This window comes from Dromaius novaehollandiae, chromosome 13 (genome assembly GCF_036370855.1).
Source record: "Dromaius novaehollandiae isolate bDroNov1 chromosome 13, bDroNov1.hap1, whole genome shotgun sequence".
Lineage (NCBI taxonomy): Eukaryota > Metazoa > Chordata > Aves > Casuariiformes > Dromaiidae > Dromaius > Dromaius novaehollandiae.
The window spans coordinates 13,864,083-13,885,937 of NC_088110.1; the positions used below are offsets into that span (position 1 = coordinate 13,864,083).

General features: G+C 41.3%; 1 protein-coding gene and 2 long non-coding RNA genes across 4 annotated transcripts in view; 1 reads left to right on the plus strand and 2 right to left on the minus strand.

Moving 5' to 3' along the window:
- Positions 1-21,855, plus strand: part of CHST8 (carbohydrate sulfotransferase 8) — a 189,417-nt gene that overhangs the window by 52,202 nt on the left and 115,360 nt on the right. The window lies entirely within an intron of this gene.
- LOC135329784 (uncharacterized) lies at positions 622-6,357 on the minus strand. The gene is made up of 2 exons (XR_010391462.1): positions 6,235-6,357; positions 622-3,723 (listed from the first exon to the last, which is right to left on the minus strand). It is a non-coding gene; the product is annotated as an uncharacterized LOC135329784 (long non-coding RNA).
- The window catches only part of LOC135329783 (uncharacterized), a 127,604-nt gene continuing 116,598 nt past the window's right edge, over positions 10,850-21,855 (minus strand). Inside the window, exon 4 of the long non-coding RNA XR_010391461.1 lies at positions 10,850-10,989. This is a non-coding gene — a long non-coding RNA (uncharacterized LOC135329783). The remainder of the gene's footprint in view (positions 10,990-21,855) is intronic.

Consider the following 21,855-nt stretch of genomic DNA (forward strand, 5'->3'; position numbering starts at 1 on the left):
AAACCATAAAGAAAATATAAATGAAACTTTACAGACATTTCTGTAAGACAGACAGTCAGGTTTATAAATCCTTTGATTGCAGATTTGCCTTTCTGTTACGTTAGATGAACTGTATCAATGAAGCAGCCCAGCTTCCTTACGGGTAAAGCTGTGTAAAATTCTTCACATGGATAATTTGAAAAGTGTCGGTTCAAGCAAAAATGATCTTTCTAAACTAACATATTTGAAATTTAAATTTCAAAACCAAATTCTTTCTTGAAAAAAATAAAGGTAAAAAGGCATCCCAAGACAGAATGAAACCTTCTGGATTAAGTAAAATGATCCACACTGAAAGGTGAACAATGCTGCAGCAGGAAAAAAAACATACTCATTTAGTCTTTTCCCAACTTCTTTTAGTTTAGCTACCAATTCAAAATGTTGACGTAGTCTACCTAAGTGGCATTGCAAAGGAAACGTAGTATTTATAAAGTAACCCATCACTCTCTTTTAGACAGGGCATTAAACACAACTTGCTCTCCTGCTGAACAGAGCTCTCTTACCTACTTTCCGTGATTCAACAGAAATGAATGGGTCTTTCAAGGACCTACCTGACATTCAAATGAGAGATGTAAAAAAATAGGATTTCTTTTTACTTAGAGAATTTTATTAAGGAAAAGATATAATTGCTCTCCTTAAGCATTCTGATCCTAAACAAAATGGATTATTGCCAAAGAACGTGCGGTATTTTCGTAACGCACGTATGGGCAAAGACCACCACCCCAAGCCCAACAACCATAGGCAATGCTGGAGGATAATCTACCACCAGCTGCACCGCAGGTGAGGAAACACCCTGCCGCAGACGGCCACTGCCAAAAGCAAAAATCTGTATGCACACTAATGAACACCAAGATAAAGCTTCAAAATGTTTATCCAAACCTTTATGGAGAAGCTTATAGCTTTTTAAGTGTGCCACACAAATTTATTGAACTTAAAAGAGTATTAACATAATATGCTAATGAAATCTGCATTTAATAAGATATATATCCATTCAAGTTCTCCATACCTTGCTGTCAACACAGCATACTGCAAAAATGAACCCTCATTGAGACTACAGTTTAAGCTGATATAAAATCAAATGATCCGTGTTAACAAGATAATTACATAACTGTCAGAATCTAAGGAAAAAAATATTAGAAGTTCACCAGATACAAACCAGTTCTGAATAACGTGAAAGGACTGTTATTCAATATGCAAACTGAAAGTTGCTACTGTGGTTAGAATAATATGCTTGCGAAATCTGATATCAATTTAAAAACACAATAATTATGAAAAAAAACCCTAGCTGAGGTGCTTCAAAAAAAAAGCAAAACTGCAAAATCCATGCTGCTTACATTGCCCTAACTAAAACTGCTGGAGAATGCTGTACAAGGAAATTAGCATTTGCAAAGGTTATTTGAAGGCATTAAAACAGAAAATTGAAATTTTTGACAGCTGCTTTTTTGCTGGACATGGAAAAAAATGATGCATCATATACATTACTTAGAGGTTCAGTAGATACCATTTCCTGCATTAGCATGCAGTGGTACAAATCACAGAGAAGTAAACCTTTCATTTAAAATTCAACAGCTCCTAGCTAGTAATATTATATGCTTGCAGTCTGATGATGCAATACAGGGATTTTTCACCTGCAAAATTTTGTTCCAGAGGCAGCCAACACATAGCATGGTACGTCTCCCCCATAGGTATATCTGTCAACTTTACTTTCACAAAAACGGTGCAGATGCTGGATGCTCAGGAGGAGCCAGTCTGTGAGGACAGAGCTGGCACCCCTGTGTTTCTCCCTGTCCATAAGCACATTAGTGCAGTAGCTGTCAATAAGTCACTATGGTCTGTGGACCCCTGCAAATCTACGGATTGCTTTTAAGGTGATAAAAGGTCCCAAAAAGGCAAGAAAAGTAAGCTTACTACTAACAGGCTTCAATATAAAGAGGTCCTTATAGCCACAGAATCTTTTTAGAGCCTCACAGGCTGAATTAAGGTTGAAACTACTGCATTAAGGATATAATTTCAGTGCAACAAATATATCTAAGGCTACATATTTATATTTACATGAACTATATGAATGCACAGGTATTTTGTTACTCTTACCCCCTTTTCCCCATGAATTTCCCTTATGTCCAACCCTTTCAGCTAAAATAGTGTATTTGAACATAGCTAGAAGGTGCTTACATTCAATGCAAAGAGTGGACCAGAACTGAAATATGTATGAAGGTCAAATATACATCAAGTTTAGAACCCAAACCTATAAATATTTAGAGACCCCATTCTGAAACGAAGGCTCTACGTGCAAGGACGGACACTGCAGCTAGATTTTAACCTGCCTTTTATCCTGGGTGAAAAATAGAGTTGCACAAAACTTAGGAAATGAGCTCTGCGAAAGGAAGCTGAAACAAAACACAGTCCTTCCAGCCTGCGTGACCCTAGAAGCGCTCCCCGCCAGACACCAAAAGCCACACGGGCAAAACGCGGCACCATCTTCCTGGGCCAGTGCAGGACTAGGGGCCAGCAGTGGACACGTGGTCACCAGTCCTTCTTGCAGCCTCACTCAGCTCCAAGAAACCCCCCCACACACACTCTATTGCTTCAGAAGCACACAGTATTTGTTTTGCCTTTATTCAGGGAACTTCTGAAGATAACTCTTTATGTAGCTCATCTCTTCCTCTTGGTTATTTCCCCTAGCTTAGCCATGAAGCTGTGCGCAAGCAGTGCTTTGTGTACGAGCCCGTGGAGGCCAGGCTCAGAGATGCAGCACATGAGACACGCTCCAGCTGTGCTTGGCAACCACCGTTTAACCCTCCTTGCAAATGTAAATCTTTCAGATCTCTTCCCCTAACATTTATTTATTTATTTTAAACAATAGAAAGGGAAAGATCTATCCAGGGAAATAATCAAAGCTGCAGAATCCCCGGTTCTGCTTAAAATTCAGCCTCGCGGAAAAAGGGTCCAGAAATAACGCAGCAGCCTCCGCAAGGTCAGCCAGCGGCCCCACACTTTGAGCTGCAGGCAGCAGCCCAAGGCCTTTCGGACACGAGCACAACACCTAGCACTCCTGCAGGCAAGTTCGAGCCTCCCCTGGACACCCAAAGGCATCAGAGCCTGACGGCTCTCGGTAGCTTCCCGCCAGCATCTCTGCTTTCAAGCTTTCGGGGCGCTGGGCACTGATCCTCCCTCTGGGGTTGCTTTTAGCGTGGCCAATCTTTTTTGCCAGTGCTGCATCTTCCCTTCCTCAGGGTTGCCAAATTATCCACATAAATACCTAAACTGTTCAACAATTATGTTAGCTTCTCATGCTTGGGAAGATTCGTGTCCATAAGTGCTTGAAAAACATAGCTTTAGAAAACCTGAGTCGACGACTATTGAAGTTAGCAGGAACTTTTCCGTTGACTTGTTTTGTATTGTGTCCCAAGTACTTATCAGTTCCTCCAGCCCTTGTGTTTCAATAGGGTTGAACTCAGCTTTCTAAAAGGAGATACTCTTTTTTTCTTCTTGCTAGTTAAAATTCATATTCACACCACAGCACTTTGAAATCAGAGGTTTTCCCAAGGTGCTTCTGATGCTTATCCTCCATTGTTCGGGAGCTGCTGCTTCTCACAACAGAGCCGCCAGCCTCTATTCAAAATCCACCACGCTGCAAAGAATGATGTTGTCAGACAGACTGATCTTTCTCCAATGGCTTTTGCAGCACTTTTGTTATAAAGATGTTAAAGATAACATGGAAGAGAAAAGGAACAGATTTAGAGTCTTGGGATGGGAAAATACAAAGCATGACAAAGAATCATAACACTGATACTTGTAATTGAAAGAGCTATTGAGAAAATGTATCCAGGGCTTTGGGGAAGAATAGGGAAAACAATGAGTAAGCTGAGCTGCTAAAAAAAAAAAATCTTTGCAAAAAAAAAAAAAATTTTTTGAAGAATTGTTAATTGTTTTGCTTTTAATTGTTGTAATTGAGATTTAATTGCGGTAATTTGAAAGTGCATCAGCCCAAGATGGCACACCTTCACAATTCTGAGCCCTGAACTCACAATTCAGCTAATTCAGGGAACTATTAAGTATAATAAAAGACTAGGAACAGCATGTATATCATGGAAACGGAGATTCGGAGCAGTTCTCTTGGCCCTGTGAAATAGAAATGATAATGAAAAGATTTTAAAATGCACTGATGCTGAGTTCTTAGTAGCATTACAGCAACTTACGTTATGGCACAGCCTTTAAGGCAAATTCTGCTTGTATGGTCAAGGTTTGTACGTAGACTGTTAGCTGGCAGAAACAAAAGTTCCAAGTTTCTGTTAACTTTAAGGACAGCACATTTGGGCTGGTGTCAAATACTTTGAAAAGCATCACAGTCCACACTGAACTGTAGGAAATAAGTCGTCTAAAGAAGAGCTAGTTAGATTATGCAGAGCACAAAGTCTTCAAGCAAACTCCCCCTGCCCAAAGACAGCTTCTGCAGGAGGGAAAGGGCAGCACACATCATCATCCTGCATGGAAATTGTCCCCATGCCCCAACTAAATTGAAAATCCAGGTTGTCCTTAACTAATCTTACTTTGGTTAGATTTCACATTCCTTGGAGTTAGCCCTTTTCCTATCAGAAAAAGATGATCGGAAACAACCAAACAAGAAATCCCAAGACCGTGGCTACAGTTCTGTTAAATTAAAAATGGATGCACTCATTTTTCAGTCATTGCCACACGAACGGCGGGCGATACAGGCAGAAGGGTTCTTTTAGCACAGTGCTGGGCTGTCTAATGGCTGAGTGCATTACTGTGTGCAACCCGGGGTCTCTCTCATTCACTCACTCACTGTTTCTCTCTTTCTGCTATACCTAATGAACTAGTTTAAAAGGATCAAACCACCGAGTGGATAATGTACCTGGTGGGCTCTCTCAAAGTATCTTTTTCTTGCTTTGTACCTTGGTAAACAAGTTAAAAATGCAGCAGAGAGGAAAATTGCTAGTGACACTTGAGACCTTGCTGGCTTTCCTACATTATCACAAGTTGTAAAAAGCGACTCTGAACAGCACAGAAAAGTAGTTGTTTCAATTAAAAGGGCTGAAGTAATAATTTTGAAGTAGCAGATGTCTAACTTGGCATTTTAAAGTGAAGTTTTCTAACAGAGTCTCTGTATTTTCTGGAATTTTTGCACAAAATATATGTAGCCTGCAGAAGCCTTATAATTAAACACCTATCCTCGTGAATAGCATGTGCCAGAGTTGAGGATTAGGTGATCTTATTTCCATAATAGGATTTGCCTGCTAATTGCCACTGAAATGACAGTTAGCAGGCTCTGTTAATGGGAACATAGGAATTGCCATGGTGCTGGAGATCAGCAGCCCATCCAGTAAAATATCCTTTAGCAATAGATGGTACAATGTGATTTAGAGGAAAATGCAGCACAGTCTGCTACGGAATAAACTATTCTCAAGTAAAGTTCCTTCAGGATTCTCATTAGCAAAAGACAGTTTATGCCCTAATGCAGGAGTATGCGTATTTCTTACAAAGATCATCTTTATTTTATAACATACTCAGGACATCTTCATGATATATGTAGGTATCTCTGGTTGTTTCTAAAGTATTAGATGTCTGCATATTATGACATCCTGTGGTAGGGCATTTTGCAGTCCCTGTATTGTGTGAAAAAAACATCATCAAGTTTCAGCAAATCTGCTAGATTTCACTTCAAGTACCTTCCTCATGATGCTGTTTTATGAAAAAAAATGAATAGATGGTTCCCCAATTTTACACCTCTATTCGAATCATCGTTTTGTTGGATCCCGCTGTGTCTATCCTTTCTCTATGGCAAAGCCCAACCTTTTTCATTTCTCTTCATAAAATTCTCTTTTCCATGACTCCAGAAAAATCTCATAATTCAGAAGAAGCCTGAAGTTTTGTAGAAATTCTAAATAAACAAAACACCATGAAAAGTCTATTTAAAGATTGGCCATGACTGAATTTAGCAGTAAAGCTCCTACTGACTTCAGGGAGAACAAGCTCAAACCTTTGAGGGGGGCAGCCAAGAATGGATGCGAGCAAGAACAGTTTTGCTGGATGTAACAGGAGTAAGGGATCCGGAAAGGATGAAGAACCACACCGGATGGTGCGGCGTGGTCCTGCCCCATCACCCCGTACACCTAATGTGCGAGGATATGGAGGAGGGAGAAGTATGCAGGCGGGTGACAAGAGGAGAGAGGCTACCTGAATATTTGGCTGATCAAGGCTCGAAACAGCATCTGCGCATGGGATAGGTTACAGAGCAGTCAACACTTGACTTCACCTGGGCGCCGCAGTCTTGCAATGATCAGGGATTCTTCTGTGTTTATACCTGTAAAAAGAAGCGATCATTCAGAAAACTTACACTGTGACTTTTGCATTATTGTTTCTACTGCAAGAATAAGACAGAAAACAAGCTCTGAAAGCAGTAAACTGCAGTATCAGGTAATTATATCGCAACACACTCAAATTCTTTCAAATAATTAGTTAGACAAACATCTGCTGCAAATTAATATTGGGCCAAACTTGTCTCCTGGGTAATTCAATGGACTTCAGTACCATTAGGCAAGGGATAATCTGTTCCAACACATTTACTGTCTGTGGATAATTCACTCTGGTTTAAAGACTCCTTCTTGCATTGCTCTAGCTTGAAATCCTCTTGCAGTGCTATTGCTATTTACTAGCTTGTGCTGATGCATCCACTTTTTCAGCCTTAATTCAGAAAATTCAAAATGCACACACTGCCAAGGAAATGAATTTATTCAATAAGCACTGCAATGTCAACTCTTACTAATTTTGTAATGCTGGAATAAACAAAGTCAGGAATTATGCTTGACTTTTGAGCCATCAATAACACCCTATAAATCTGTAAGGACTCATAAATTTCGCTGTATAAATCTGATATTAAGGCAACTCTTAACTTGGAAAATTTAAATTGCATTTTAACCAAACAGCAAATGAAGCTAATATGTATTGACTGCATTAACAATTCATAGACACACAGAAGAGAAATAAGCAGTCTTTATAGCGTTGCCATGTCTTTGAGGCATTGATTAAGCTCTGTAGATGCGGGGCTGTCACTCCCGCAGTTCCTCAACGAGCCGAGTGTTTGTCCATCAGTGTCTTTTGTCATTGGTCTGACTGTCTTGCTCCCGCTCAGGTTGGCAGCTATTTCAAAAAATGAACTGTCACCATGGGATAATCAATTAATCAAGCATGAATTGCTTGACCGACTCTTCTAATGAACGTTAGCATGTAAACACTTGTCAGACACTCTGCAGCCCACGGGGTGTGCGTGGTTGTATCCCGGCGCCTGGGAAGCCGACTGGCAGCAAAGCCCACCAGCACGGACCTCGCTGACGGTGCTAATAACGCACGTGGCGTGCAAGTATTTCTTTAAAATAGGATAGCTAGAACTATAATGATTTTATTGATCTGACAGTCTTTTCCTCTTCTATAGGAATTGAGGTAAATCTTTGCAGGAGGAAGTTGGGACCCCACAGGGCTGGGCCCGGTATATACCGTCTCACGCCCTGGTGTGGAAGGTTAATGCATTTTCATGAGCCATTACCTTCGCCGACACACAAGAGTAATTTTCATCCAACACCTACAATTATAATACTGCTTAGCAACACCACAGAAATTCTACTGCTATTTCAGTGATGCACCTCATTTTTTAGGGACTAGATTTGTCAAATTAAGAGGAAAACCATGCAAAGGTCTCTGTGAAGATCTGTATTTTCACTATTTTGTATAAATATAATGGCTTAAATCACTGTGGCTCTTGTTAGCAGAAAAGCAAAGGGCAGCTCTTTCAGTAAGCAGTATTTATTGTCTGCTGAGCTGTGTGGATCCTGTGGCACATTATAATATCAAATGCAGTTCTCTAAACTTATTCTTCAATCTTTAAATTATTTGATGTCTAAACTATTGAACGGAGTGGGAAAAGGATCTTTTTTTTAGATAAACAAAACCTAAGGTAACTGGATTTCAACAACCAAACACCGGATTTTGTCCCTCAGAAGCTTTAGGCTTCATTTTTTTCCACTGAAAACTCAAAAAAAGACAAAAGAAAAATATTTCAAAAACCCTATATACAAATACAATATCTTTTTGAGCACTTTCACTCCTGAACGATCTCCACTGAACTCAACTGCACTTTTTAAAGCCAGAACACTTATTTAGATGAATGATTATGGATTCAGGAGTCCAACTTTAGTCATGCTGGTTGTAAATTCATAGCCTCTAGTCATGTATTTATAATTATGAGCTTCACTTGCCAGATTGTAAGCAGAACTCCCCTCTGATTAACATGAGGCAGTATGCTGGAGACTGGCTGTATGACACAGCCAGGCATCAGTAAGACTTTGCATACAGAAAAGATTTTACAGTATGTTCTTTTATTATTCAAAATCACAATTTATGGACAGGAACTACCCTTTTAGTTATTTTTTTTTAATTCTTCCCCTGCCCCAAGCATATTTTTAAACATGCATGAAGCTAATTAAAACATACAAAATGTCACTCTGTACCTCTGTGCCCCTTGTCAGTACTTGCAAGGCTGCATGAAAGGCACCCATTGGGCACAGGAACACGCAGGATATATTCCCTTCTGGTACTGGCACACACGAGTTAAGCATATGGGAACGTGTGCGACCCACAGTATTCACATTAATTTGGAAGATCTGACATTTATGAACTTGGATTAAGCTGCTTCTCATGATTACAGATTTGTATTTCTGGATGACTTTACCAGGCGTATCTTGGATGGGACCCTATGAGATTATTTCATGAGGCGCCATAAGGGGTAGCAGCATGCGTACTATGTTCAGCCTCAGATTTTCTGTGAATCAACACAGCAATAATTTTAGGAAACTGCCATTTTAATTATAATAATTCTTATTTAGCAAATTCCATTTATGAAAATGGCACACAGTACAGTGAAATCACATGCACAATGCACTTTCAGCTACTAAGGACTCAAGTAACTGCACAGGGATGAAAGTAAGGCTGTATATGGGTACGTTCACTCACAACATAACTTACTTAACTCTAAAGAATTCTGACAATAGAAATGGCCATAGGCACAAGTTTACATATCCACATGTCTGTAAAACTGGGGGGGAAATATATATGTAGCCTATTACAGTAAAAAAAAACAAAAAACAAAAAACAAAAACAAAAAAACCCCACTTTGTTTCTACCTTGTAATATGGTTTCTTGTTAATGCCCAAATATTTTTAATTATTTTTGGGAAAATAGTGTATTTTCCAAAAATGGATCTGAGGCCAAGGCTGAAGTTTAGATTAGGAAGTTAATTCCAACGGCAGGCACGTTTCTGCCTCTCTGCCAGAGATTACTGTCCCCGCTATTTGGCTGAACAAAAAAGGGTCATGAAGTTTCATTTTTGGTGCAAAGTTGGTCAGTGGTTTACAGAACTGATATGTATGAAAAAATTTTTTTGCCTGGGTTATACCAAGTCCAAATCAGTTCCTCCAGCTGTTTCAGCCCACGGGAATACAAATCACTTCTGCACTAGGGTTAGCTGCTTGAGCCGGCCGCCTTCCTGGTTGCTTAAGAGTCATGCAGTAAAACTGCAGCAACGGCAGTCCTGACTCAACTCAACCATGACAGGGGGGTAATTTAAACTTGTCTTAATGTAAGCCACCACTAAAGGTGGTTTGAGCTGAGATGGCTGATTTAACACGGAAACACCTGACAATCAAACAACAACAAAGTAAAGGGTGGCAGCCTCTTAAAATGCTGCACTCTACACCAACGCATTTATTTTGCAGAGGTTTTAGACATAAAACACTGCAGTGAGTACATGGATAATTCTGCTGTAAAATGAAGCTGTACATGTTCTTTTGTGCCTCCTGAATCATGCAAAGGTATTAATCTAATGTAAAAAGCATCAAAGAATGAAAATGGCATCTGAGACAATACATATCGCAGTGTACACGTGCTTTTAAAAACATAAATTCAGCATTGAAAATATACTTCTCATTACTTTAAGGCTAGTTATCCTATATATTTATCTTTTTGGTTTATTATTGCTCTAGAATATTTGCTTGTAAATGCATTATTTCATTCATTGCAAACACCTGAAATCAGGTACCAGCAAGAGACTAAATTAATAATAAACCTTGAGCTTTCATTGACTTTCAGGCTTCCAAAGCTTGAAGTTAGATCAGCCATGGTATAGTTTTTTGTTTTAATCAGAGTTGATATTTTATTATTATTGCCACTTCTCTTGATTTTATGGAACTTCGTGAGTGATAGGGCAGTGCAGCATGTTTGATTCATTGCTTAGATTACAAGTTTTGTAATGTAAGTGCTTCTTCTGAATATCCATGAAATTAAGATGTGTGTGAAGTAGTATTCATTCTCTCAAGAAAGAGAAATGCCTTTGGAGGAGAGGCAAGAAAATGCCACCCATGTTGCATAAAACGCTCCCTAACTGTGCCCTCTTGAGCGTGTTCTTTGGAATAAAAGGAAACCCAGAATGAAGGCTTTCGAGTGTAAACAAAAATGTATCATTTAACACAGCTGTCAAATTTAGCTTGCTTAGTGTCATGAAGGCTGATTTACCCCTTTCCACTATAATTTATATCCTTGTAAAATCAATGTAAATTGCTAGAAAGTAGAGAGGAGTGTTAACGTAACCAAAAATAAGGCTCACATCATGCAATTTTTTTCATAGAATGGCCTTCATCTTCAGCCATTACTTACAGATTTTATTTAAGAAACAGACATTTTTGCTACTTCCCTAGATTTAACAAAATACATACCTAAATGTAAAGGATCAACAACTCTTCCCACTTCCTGAGCCTGGGTTTTCCCCACGTGATTCTCCCTCCTTTAAAGTCCCACAAAGACATTTCTCAGCTGATAACAGATATTCCACAGCACCAGTCAGGTTTTGCTCTCAAGTTCACGTAGTCTGAAATTTCTGTATAGCTGCAAGAAAAAAATTAAAAATAGAAAGGCAAATTGTAGCAAATACACTAAATCAGGGGAAGCGACTGGGGGGAGTCGCCATGCCGTACGGCAGCGCACAAGCCAGCCGGCCGCCCCTCTCCGGCGAGCTCACCGGGCACCGCGGCACGCAGCCTCCAGCCCTGCCGAGGGCTTGCTCGGTTCCCGCTGCCCCGCCGCCAGAACAGGCGTGTTCAACAGACCCAGCTAAACGCAAGGTTTTGATGAAAGATGGCCAGATTAGGTGTCCGTGAAACCTACGTTACAGCGATGCCTGACAGGGGCTCTGTTGCTGTCATACCGACGACCAGGAGCCGTCAGCCTCGTGCACTTGCGTACGGTCCAACACAGACTTCGCCTCGGAGAACCTGTGAAATAGCTTTCTGTGGATTCAAATCCATTTCCATACCTTCTACAGTGCCTTATCCATAGCACATCTATAATTATTTAATACTGAATGGCAGGAATCTTTTTGGAAAGACTTTGCCTGAAGCATTGATTTTGCAAACGCTTTTATACATGCTTAACCTTAATCGTGTGTGGTCCCATGGAAATCAAAGACAATGTGAACATTTGCTTTATACTTAATACACTATGGAGTGCTATAACAAGGACAGAAAAGCACATCTGTGTAAACAGAGTAAGGATTGTGAGAAAGAGAAACTATAGCAGAGGAACAGTACCTACACTTCCCCCTTCCTCTCTCTCCCGTTAGAAAATTATTCTCTCTCGTGGCATATATTTCTGCTCCTCCTCTTCTGAAGTGCTTTTACGTATCAGTCAAGCTCTGCCATGGAGCACTGCTTGCCCAGGACCTGAGCCTCGAGAAAGTGCCTGGCGTTTCACGGCGCACTGCTGTGCCGAGCGTGGACGTGAGAATGGGGGGCCACCGAGGGCGGGCGCAGCACGGACACGCCACGGTGCCCCGAGTGCTGTTCCTCCTAGGGAAAACACGCACAGGCTGTGACAGGTCTGCTAGATTTGAGATACACCTGCTACCACCTACAAACTTGGTTTGTCAAGAAACAAGGAAGAACGGACCTCAGGGGAGAGCGGCCGCCCCCGCGACGCCGGGAGCAGTTCCCATGAAACGCTCCCCCTCCGGCGCGCCGGGGCTCGCGGTGACGCACGCAGGCAGCAATAGTCTCCCCGCTTCAGCAGCGTGCCGGACTTTGAAGTCAACGTTCTCCGACTGGTCTTTGAGATAAGTACAGCATGCTCCCTAATCCTACTAGTGGCTTAGCTGCGTTTTTCCACTAGCTACCACTTACAGGATCAAGCCCCAAGTTGCTAAATGATCCAAGAGAAATATATTTCAGGATTTTCATATCTTCAAGCTTTGCAAAAGGCTATTGGTGAAAAAGACAGTGAAAAATCACATTCGTTCTGCTATTAACTGGCCAAATAATGACATTATCCAAAGTGGATCAGGCCAAAATGCATATGCCACTACTGAATGCCAGCATGTCCACCTAAATACAGTCAGGTAGATCAGTCAGAAGATGGTATCTGACCAGCATTCAGAGTCAGAAGTACCGGTTGCATACAGTATGTATCTGGCTAATCCACAGAAACCAGCAAGATAAACAGACAAAAGGAGAGTTTCCAAACACCCAACAGCATACGAGAGTGGACTCAGGTCTGAAGCCGTACTGCTGAAGCTCACCTCCAACAGTAATTATTTACCATTTACTGGAAGGATATTTCATAGAAAGCAATGGGTCAAATTCAATTTTCATGAAGAAACAAAAGATTCCTGCCCAACTGCTGAGGCACGCAGCCTGCACTGCACCTTCCTCGTCCTCTTCCACGTACGCATACCTACTGCCGCACTCTCAGACTCAATACCGACACACTGTCAGCCAGTTGCCATTTTCATAGAGTTGTTTACACAAAAACATACATTTTTGCCTCCTGCTTAGTGGGAAAGCCATTGCCTTTCCAACCTACTTGGGAAAATGTAGTTAAAAATGTATCTGGCATATTATAGATAATAGGATCAGATCTTCAGTTAGTGGAAATCAGTCAAAGTAGTAGTCCTTGCAGAAGCTAAAGAGCTGATTACCTACTTGATTTCCTTCTAGACAAAGCTTTGTTTTGTGGACAGCTAAAGCTGTAAGCTCTAGACAAGCTCAAATGTTCCCTGGTATGTGTATTTGAGGCCAAAGGAAGAACTCCCTAACACATTTTATCCCATCACAACAGTATCACTGTGACTTAAAGCCTTGGACAGAAGATGCAAGAACCAATAATGTAGGAGATCTATTGGTAGCATTAAGAGACCTTCTGAAAATCTAAAATTAATTTAACTAGGGACTCTAATTTTTGTGAGAGTCACAAGTAGTGTAAAAGAAAGGACTTCTGCTGTGTTCAACAAACAGCACATGTAGGCATCCTTCCAGCCTTCACATGGGCCAGGGGACACACAGTAAATCCTCGCAGCTTTAGTGTTTACTTCATGGCTCCTCTGAAAATAGCAGTGGCTAACTATGTTGATGGAAGTCTTGCTCGAGGTCCCAGCGCAGCCATTAAACTCTTAGCCTTCTGTTTGGTATAAAATGACAAGCTCGTTCTGCATTACTTTTGCTGAGCTGCTATGGCGGAGTCATGATTCGATTGATATGCCTGGCTCAAGCCCAAAAATGATTGCATTGCGCTTTCTCATAGCAGCCTGTCAGCTTGCATTCAGAAAGCCATACAGGATGCAATTGTCTGGTCACCGAAAATAGATTCTGTGCATATTTAAGCCATTTCAAGGTGGCAATATGAGAATTAATTCTCTCTTCTCCTTCTGGAGCTCTATCATTTGCATGGCAGTGCTATTCAGCGCGCATGGAATCATCACGTCCCGCAACATATTAATATTTTAGTTTGTTATCTCTTACGTTATTTTTAGCAGCCAACTGTCCTTGCGTGAAACTGGGGACTGCAGCAAGACGCTTAGGCATGTTCTGTGCACGGTCAAGGACGTATCGCCACACATCAGCTCTGCAGGCTGCAGCCTTGTCTATTATTAAAGTAATCTCTGAACTGCTACTCCAACACATGTAATCATCAGACGCAGGATGTCTTTTCCCACCTGCTCGCCATTTATTACCTGGTTATCCTACAGGTATTTAATGGTAACTCACATTTCAGCTGACAAACACCTAGAACTGAGACTCACTATAACAAAGCACAGACTATTTTCTGGGTTTTTTTGGTTTTTTTGGTTTTTTTTTCCCCCAGTTTGAGCTACTGGAGCATATTTATATTCTCTGCTCTTCAGCATGTCTTTCTATTTTTAGCATTAATTTAAGGACACAGAAATTTATAACAATCAAACATAACTAAATATCAATCTTCCTCTGGGTTTGCAGGCAGGAATCTCTCACATTCAATAAGCGAGGGAATAATAGGTTCTATTGCTTTGCCCTGTTCTTTAAAAATGCGCAGACTTTCTATAGGCACTAAAGTATTAGAATATCAGTTTAGAAACGGATTTGTATCAAATTTTATATGCTCAAAAGATCAGCGGTCCCCAAACAAAACATTTGCTGCTTTTTCTTCACACAGTAAAGGGCTCAACAACACGTATGAGGTGTTAGCTGCACACACTCCCCTGACAACGTATTAACTGTCTCATTCCTCTGCCCTTCTGGAGCAGAGCTATTGCATTTTGGCAAATTGAGCCTGCTGCATGTAGGTATTAAGGGTAACTTCATTTTGTCATTTCCTCCCTCCTATTCAATATAGGAAATGAGAATATGAGCAGTTGAAACCAAACAGCAAGAATTACTGTTACGGCTTTCGAATTTAGCAGGCGGTCTCTCGGAAACAGGGAGCAGCAGCAGTGCTGCCGCAGGGCCGTCGCAGGCGCTCGGCCGCCCAGGCTCCCCTTCGGAAACCGGGGCCCCAGCCATGGGGCCGCCTCGTCAGCGCCTCCCCCGCGAACGCCGTCAGGCTTGGGCGGGTCTCAGCCTCGTGAGGACACCCAGTTCTCATATTCACCTCCAGAAACGAGAACCAAAGAAGGGTGGAGAGCTCGGTGATGATTTTGCTCTCATATAATTTCTGCCCAGCCTTACTGCTCCGCAGCTGCCCTCTCGGTCTGGGAAGAGGAAGCTTGAGGGAGAGGGCAAACGCCAAGGCAGAGCAAACACACACCCGCCGTTCGACAGCAGCACTGGTGCAGAGCGCCTTGCCCTTCTTCATTCCTTCTATCGAGGCATCTGGACGGTTAATCCCTGCCCACGAGCCTGACACTACAGCAGGGATGCTGGGACACTACGTCACGTGCACGTCCTTGCTTCCCTCTCTCCGGCTCATCCCCATTCCTCCAGCCTCTGCTGTCAAAGCGTTTGATTCTGACAAAGCAATCCAAAGAAACACGGTTGAGATTTTAGTCCTTAGGCGGCCATGAGTTTATAGCTCTCCCCAATGACAACTAAGTGCCACAGTGGCACAGAGAGAAATATTTGCACCAGTTACGCTCTGCTTCATGCAGAGGAGATCTGCATCACCACTGAAATGCAGTTCATAGCACGTATTTTAATTGATCGTATTTAAACGGAACCAAAGGACAGGGGGAGAAAAAAAACAAGATACAGAAAACAAATGATTTCTAATTCACTTATTTCACAAATCAGTTTTCTTTCACTGTTGAAAAAACCAACCTCATGGATCCTACAGCTGTTATATGTAGTAGAGGTTAGGTAAATATTTCACAGTGATGAAGCATAGCTCATTCAGGTGATGAAGTATTGCTTATTTAAGTTAATTCTCTGGCCAACTTCTTTTTTTTTTTTTTTTTTTTTTTTTTGCAGCTATCTTTCATTCCCTGCTTATAGACTCATATTCACATATTCATGTGCACCTACTCATGCAGTGTATGATGCTTACAGTTTCAGAAATGTGTTCATTTTAGCAGAAAAAGCAGATGAATGTGTTATATCTGTAGACAATATATGATACAGTAAATATTGCAAAACAGTATTAAAGGTATTTAAATCTTAGTTCATGTGTCACAAACCAATTAACGTGAAACCTCTTACAAAGATCATATTTTCAAGGAAGAAGAGACCCACGCCTATATAATTTGATACTAATAATTACATATCTAAAATTCCATAATAAATCACAGAAGTTCAGAGGCTTAGTGTCAGACTATCTATTCAGAATATAACAAGCATATGACAAAATATTTATACAGTTGACTTTCAAGGAGCATAGGAAAGAATATAATTAATTGATTCATAATTTATTAATGAAAAACAGGAGCTGGGGGAAGGCTTTGTTTTAAACACCTAGACTTCACTATAGCCACACGTTAAGATCTTGGCAGGACTGCTTTTAAGAGGAAACGGGATAAAAATCACATAATTAAATCATATTTTATTCATGAAAAAGGAGTTGGAAGAGACAGCATTGTTTAAAACATCTAGACTCCACTGCTACCAAATATTAAAATCTCCGTAAGACAGTTAAGTCCTTCATTCTCCTGAATGTGTTGGCCATGTACTGTGCCAATTCTTGTGCATATATGTTGGCGGGGGCATATGGATGCATGCACCCTTCACACAGACGCACTAAATTTCCCCTCCTTCTGCCGAGGTTCGCACCTTGTGAGCAACTTGCTCGGTGTACTTGGTCAATTAAGGTATCAACATATAAACTGTTGCAGGAGTCTTTGGGCTGAATAAACTGGGATGAGCATTTAAAACCACATTAAAAAAAAAAATAGTATATTTGGTATTTAAAGTTGAAAATGGCTAACTACAGGCCTGGATCTAACAAAGCACTTGCACACAAGCTAAGCTTCAAGTACATAAGCAGTGTCATTGAAATCAACTGGACTGCTTATATGCTTAAAAAACGTTATGTGAATTATCTGAGGCGGGCTGTATGAATGACTTCTGCAGGTAGCAGTAACTCCAGAAAACTAAACTGAGGCTTATTTTGAAGACAGGTTTCTAAAAGCAACAAGCAGTTTTGCCTCCCTCCTTTTCTGCATCCCTTGTGTCAACCTCATTATTAAGTCTTATAATTCAGATAATAAGATAGTAAGACACGCTAACATCCATTCACTGTTTAAAGTCACCGCAAGTCCTAAACAACCTAACAACCAAAGGGTTTCAGGTGCTCCGCAGCTCTTTTCAGGTTAAGGCTTGTAAGAGAGGCAGCGGCATGTACGGTGTGCTTGCTCGGTAATGGACAGCACGAGAGGAGGACTCTGGCCTGTGCTCATCTACAGCGCAGATCTCTCCGACTGCGGCCTTCAGCGAACTGAAAAAAACAGGTTCTGTTGTTGCAAATAAAACCCTCTCCAAATACAATATCCAGACTGGTGAGAAAGCATCAAAGCCGCGCTGGGGAGAGGAGCCCTTTGTCATTTCTTTCCTCTCTCCCTTTCGGATGCAGGGCAAGCGTGGCATAGCCCTGAGCTGCGTTAGGCACACGTGCCGGTTCGGTCAGCCCGAGCTCTTCAGTTTGACACCAGAATATGGTTCTGGGAGTATCTATATGTAATACCCACAAAACGTCCTGTGCCAAAGGGGCCATATTTAACATGGTTCAGACGGCTCCTGAGCAGAGAACTCCTGCGTGATGGGTATGCATCTCGGCTGAGTGTCACCCGAGCCGCCCCATGAGCAAATGCGCATGCCATATATGGTCCAGAAAAGTGTTTAATACATATTTAATAGACTTGTTCCGTAAACGCTTCCTAATGGAAACAGCATCCACTAACAAGGGCAGTCCTGTCCATGGCTTTTAGTGGTAACACTCGACGAGTAAAGTGATTCTGAGCTTTTCTGCACTAAACAGATGGGTCTCATCACTGCACTTCTTATCATAGCCTCTGCTCACATTCATGTTAGAAGAAAAAGTACACAGAGATTAGTTTTCATATCTGACTGGGAAGTCAAATACCATAGTTAACATGTGTCCCAGTATATGAGAATCAAAAAGAGTCAACAAAACCTCTGAGGATGATCCCCAGAGAGCTGTTCTAAACTTAAATTCCTCACAATCCAAGACACCAGTCCCAGATAAGCTTGTAATTTACTTAAAATGACTAATCATAACCATGCTGACATGATTGTAGACCAAAAATAGCGACCTTTCCACCTGAGCCTGACAACAAGGAGTGCTCCACAGCCTCCGCGCATGTGGACAGTACCCTTCAAAGGCTTAGAAAAAGAGATGTACAGGAGCACTCACCAGGCTAACTGGAAAGAACTGCCCTAGTTTCATTCACACATTGCAGTTATTTTACATTTTATCTTCAATGTAGTCTGAACATAACTCCATAGCCTTACCCAAACACTCACTGAAATCTGTCATCCTTCTACTGTAATTGGTGAGGCGTATACATTTGTGATGGAGCCTAGTTTTATATCAAATCTGACTTTCTCATGGAGATTCATTTCCACAGTCTTTTACTTCCCATTGAATATAACAATTTACAGCAACCGCAGCTCATGGCAATATATGTTAAACTCACTGAATTCTGCAGCAGGAGCTAAATGAAATGGTGTCGCCAGTGCACGTTAGTGCAGCGCATTCAGCACCACTTGTATTAGACAAATTTAGATGGTAGGAGCTGTAGTACCCATAAGTGTGGGACAGACTTTTCACTCACATAAATCACGTTGGCACCAAGGGGTCAAGGTGTAGACAGTCACTGTATTAGGATCTAAATCTAACACCCATCAAATTAAAACTACCATAACAGGGGATCCCCACTGTATGTAAAACACAACCACCTGGCAATAGTAGCTGCTAAAATAATATGTCTTTTCAAAGCTGTCAAGCTGAAAACTAAATGGAAATACAGTTTTTAAAACATTTAAATATTTGCATATTAGTTGATTTAAAGGAAAGAGATGCTGCTTGACAGAAAGATCGAGTCATTTGAGATTTCGAGCACTCAGGAGAGGAATGCAAACCTCTTCCTTGCTGTGTGCTGTTTGCGGGAACAGGGGAATTAGGTACCCGTGTTTGCCTTCCCCAGCGACCGTGGTGCTGATCTAAATAAGGTCAGAGACACTGCGTTAAGGAGAGTGTTAAACAGGGCACATCCCTCCGCTGTTTCAAATAGCAACCTGATCTTTTGCCTTGAGTTTTTATGAAAGCATAGCCCAGGTAGTGAGCCAAAAAAGGGTTAAAAGGAAAATCTGGTCTTCATACTTTTTTGATTTTGTGAGCATGAATCTCTTTCACGGAACAGCTGTCAAGTCAGCCAACGAAACAGGTCTGCTTAGGTCTCCTGATAATACCAACTGCTGTTGTTCATGTATCCTCAGTGACAGCAGCAAGATGAAAATCGAAATGAATCGCTCTACAAATGAGACACTTTTCTGCTTTGACTTTCCAAATGTGACAGTGTTGTTTGTTTTCTCAGTCAGCAACATTTAAAGATGCTAGAAGGCTCTGGTGTCAGAAAGTTGCTTGGGGGGAAGGGGGAGCAGTTTTGAAAAGAAAAAAAATGGGAGAAATCTGCATGACAGTTCATTTCACAGTTATGTTTAAATTTCTGTCCATTATTACTTCTTCCACCAAATAGAACTGCAAAACATTCCTAGCAATACAAACTACTGCCGACTCTAAGCTGTGGCCGTTAGCATTCCTTATCTCTCCAGGCCTGTATTTATTCAATATGCTCCGTGTGCTGCGGATGCATGCAGAATGCTGCTCCTCACCACCAGCCTCAGCTCCCACTGCCGAGCGGCAGCAGCACAGATGCATTAGCTCTCGCCCTTCTGTTTAGAAAAAAAGTCATGTTTTTCAACAGATCAGCAATTACAGAGAAAAAAGATTTTTTTAAATCATGCTTTCTTCAATAGGAGTCTGAAATAGGAATATTTGCCCTTCTATCTGAAAAGCAGAAAACACCCTCCAAAATAAATGAATTAAGCTTCTGCAAATTCTGTGAAGTAAAGCTTTCTCTTTAGCTTGCACAGGAAGAACCTAAGGCACAGACTGGTCATGGGAACTCATAATTACTCTCTTGTTTACTGCAATATGTAGCCAGAAACAAAAATTAAAGTTGTAAAAGATATTGATTTTTTTTAATAATTGCATTAAAACTGGTAAGCCATACTGAAACACTGAAGTACATTCTTATACATGCAAATGAAGCCTGCCCTTTTAAATATAGTTCTGTAGCATAATTTTCCTCCTTATCTGACCTCCTTGACACCGTTACTGAATACAAGAAGTGCAATCCAATGCTCAAACACATTGCCCCTCATATCTATAAGCAAGCTGCCTTGTAGCATGTTCCCATATTTGCATAGAATAACCTGAACACGTATCCATGAATAAAAACTTAGGAGAAGGCTCTTCAAAAATGCCTTATGTATTTAAGCTCATTTGGTTTCAAAGGAACACAGATCCTTATTGACACGGATGGTCACAGACATACGTGTTAGATTAGCTCAGGGCAGCACTGTACTATCACAGAGGAAGATGTCTCTCACCACGGCAGGGCTTGGGGGTATTCGAAGGGACTTCACGTGCATCTACCCCAGTCACACAGTGATATCCCAAGTCTCTGGAACCTTTTGAACCTTTTACTCCAAACTGAGCCAGAATCTGTTCTCTTCCACAAACAGATCTCCAAAGTCTGCCCTTGCCAAATAATCAACTTTAAAACTTCCTGGTCTGTTAAATAGGCTTTATTTCAGGGGCTAGTCATTCAAAATCCCTGGGTTTGCAGGTGCCAGCTGTGAGACATCCACAGAGCCCAATTACAATTTAATAATTAATATTAGTACTATGTGCTAACAGCATTTCCAATCTGAGTATCTCAAAGTGCTTTGCAAATATGAATTAAGCCTCCAAACATGCTGTGAGTGTCCCCATGTTACCAATGAAGGAAGTGAGACTCAGTGATTTGGCCACTTTATACAGGAAATTTGTGAGAAAACCAAAAATAGTACAAAGAATCTGGCACTGGGGAGACAAATTTTCCTGAATCAGCTGGGTAGATAAAGCAACTAGCTACACAAATTCTCTGCCTTGAACCAGATTATTTATGATATTCAGATTATTTATGGTAACCAGATTATTTCGCATGAAGAGAACCTCTGGCACCTGGTCTTCTTTAAGAATAAGAGGAGACGTGATGTGGATCATATCATTGCACTTACCCAGCACTTTGCCTTATAAGACATTTTAGCAGATAAACTTGAAATTTGCTCTTTAAAATTCTCCATGCTGGGCATGTCTAGTTAGGCTGATTTTTTTTTTAATGTTTCAAAATAAATGATCCAGAAATTTCCAAGAATCTGTATGAACTACATAAAATCCTTGTCAAATGACCAATGATATCCCTGATCGCATGCTTTCTCTTCTTGATGTTAATCCTAACGCCTGTGCGTCACTAATGTCCATGCACCCATCTGTGGAGATGCCAGAGCAGAACTCTTATGTATTTTGTTTACGTACTCTAGATTCATATACAAATAAGCATGAGGCAGCTCTCATTTACCAATTAACAGGCCTGCACTCCCAAAAATGCAAGATATGGAACAAATTAACAAGAGATCCTGATGTGTACACACATGCTTTCAATGCTGATCAATCATTTCACATCCCTTCCCAAAGAAAACAGAACCGGTGCCACCTGGCAGAGTGCCGGCCCTCCCAACTGTCACCAAAATAATTAGCTCACCTGTAGCTTTCCCAGCCCCGAACCTGTCCAGACGCCGCCAGGAAAGCTGGCAGCACAGCCCAGCCCTCGCCGCCAGCCAGCTGTGCGAGGGGGAGACGGGAGCAGCGCGAGAGGTTACTGCGTGGGCTCACGATGTGCACAGCCGCTCTGCCAACGGCTTACACAAGTCACTCTGCAGGGAACACGTGAAA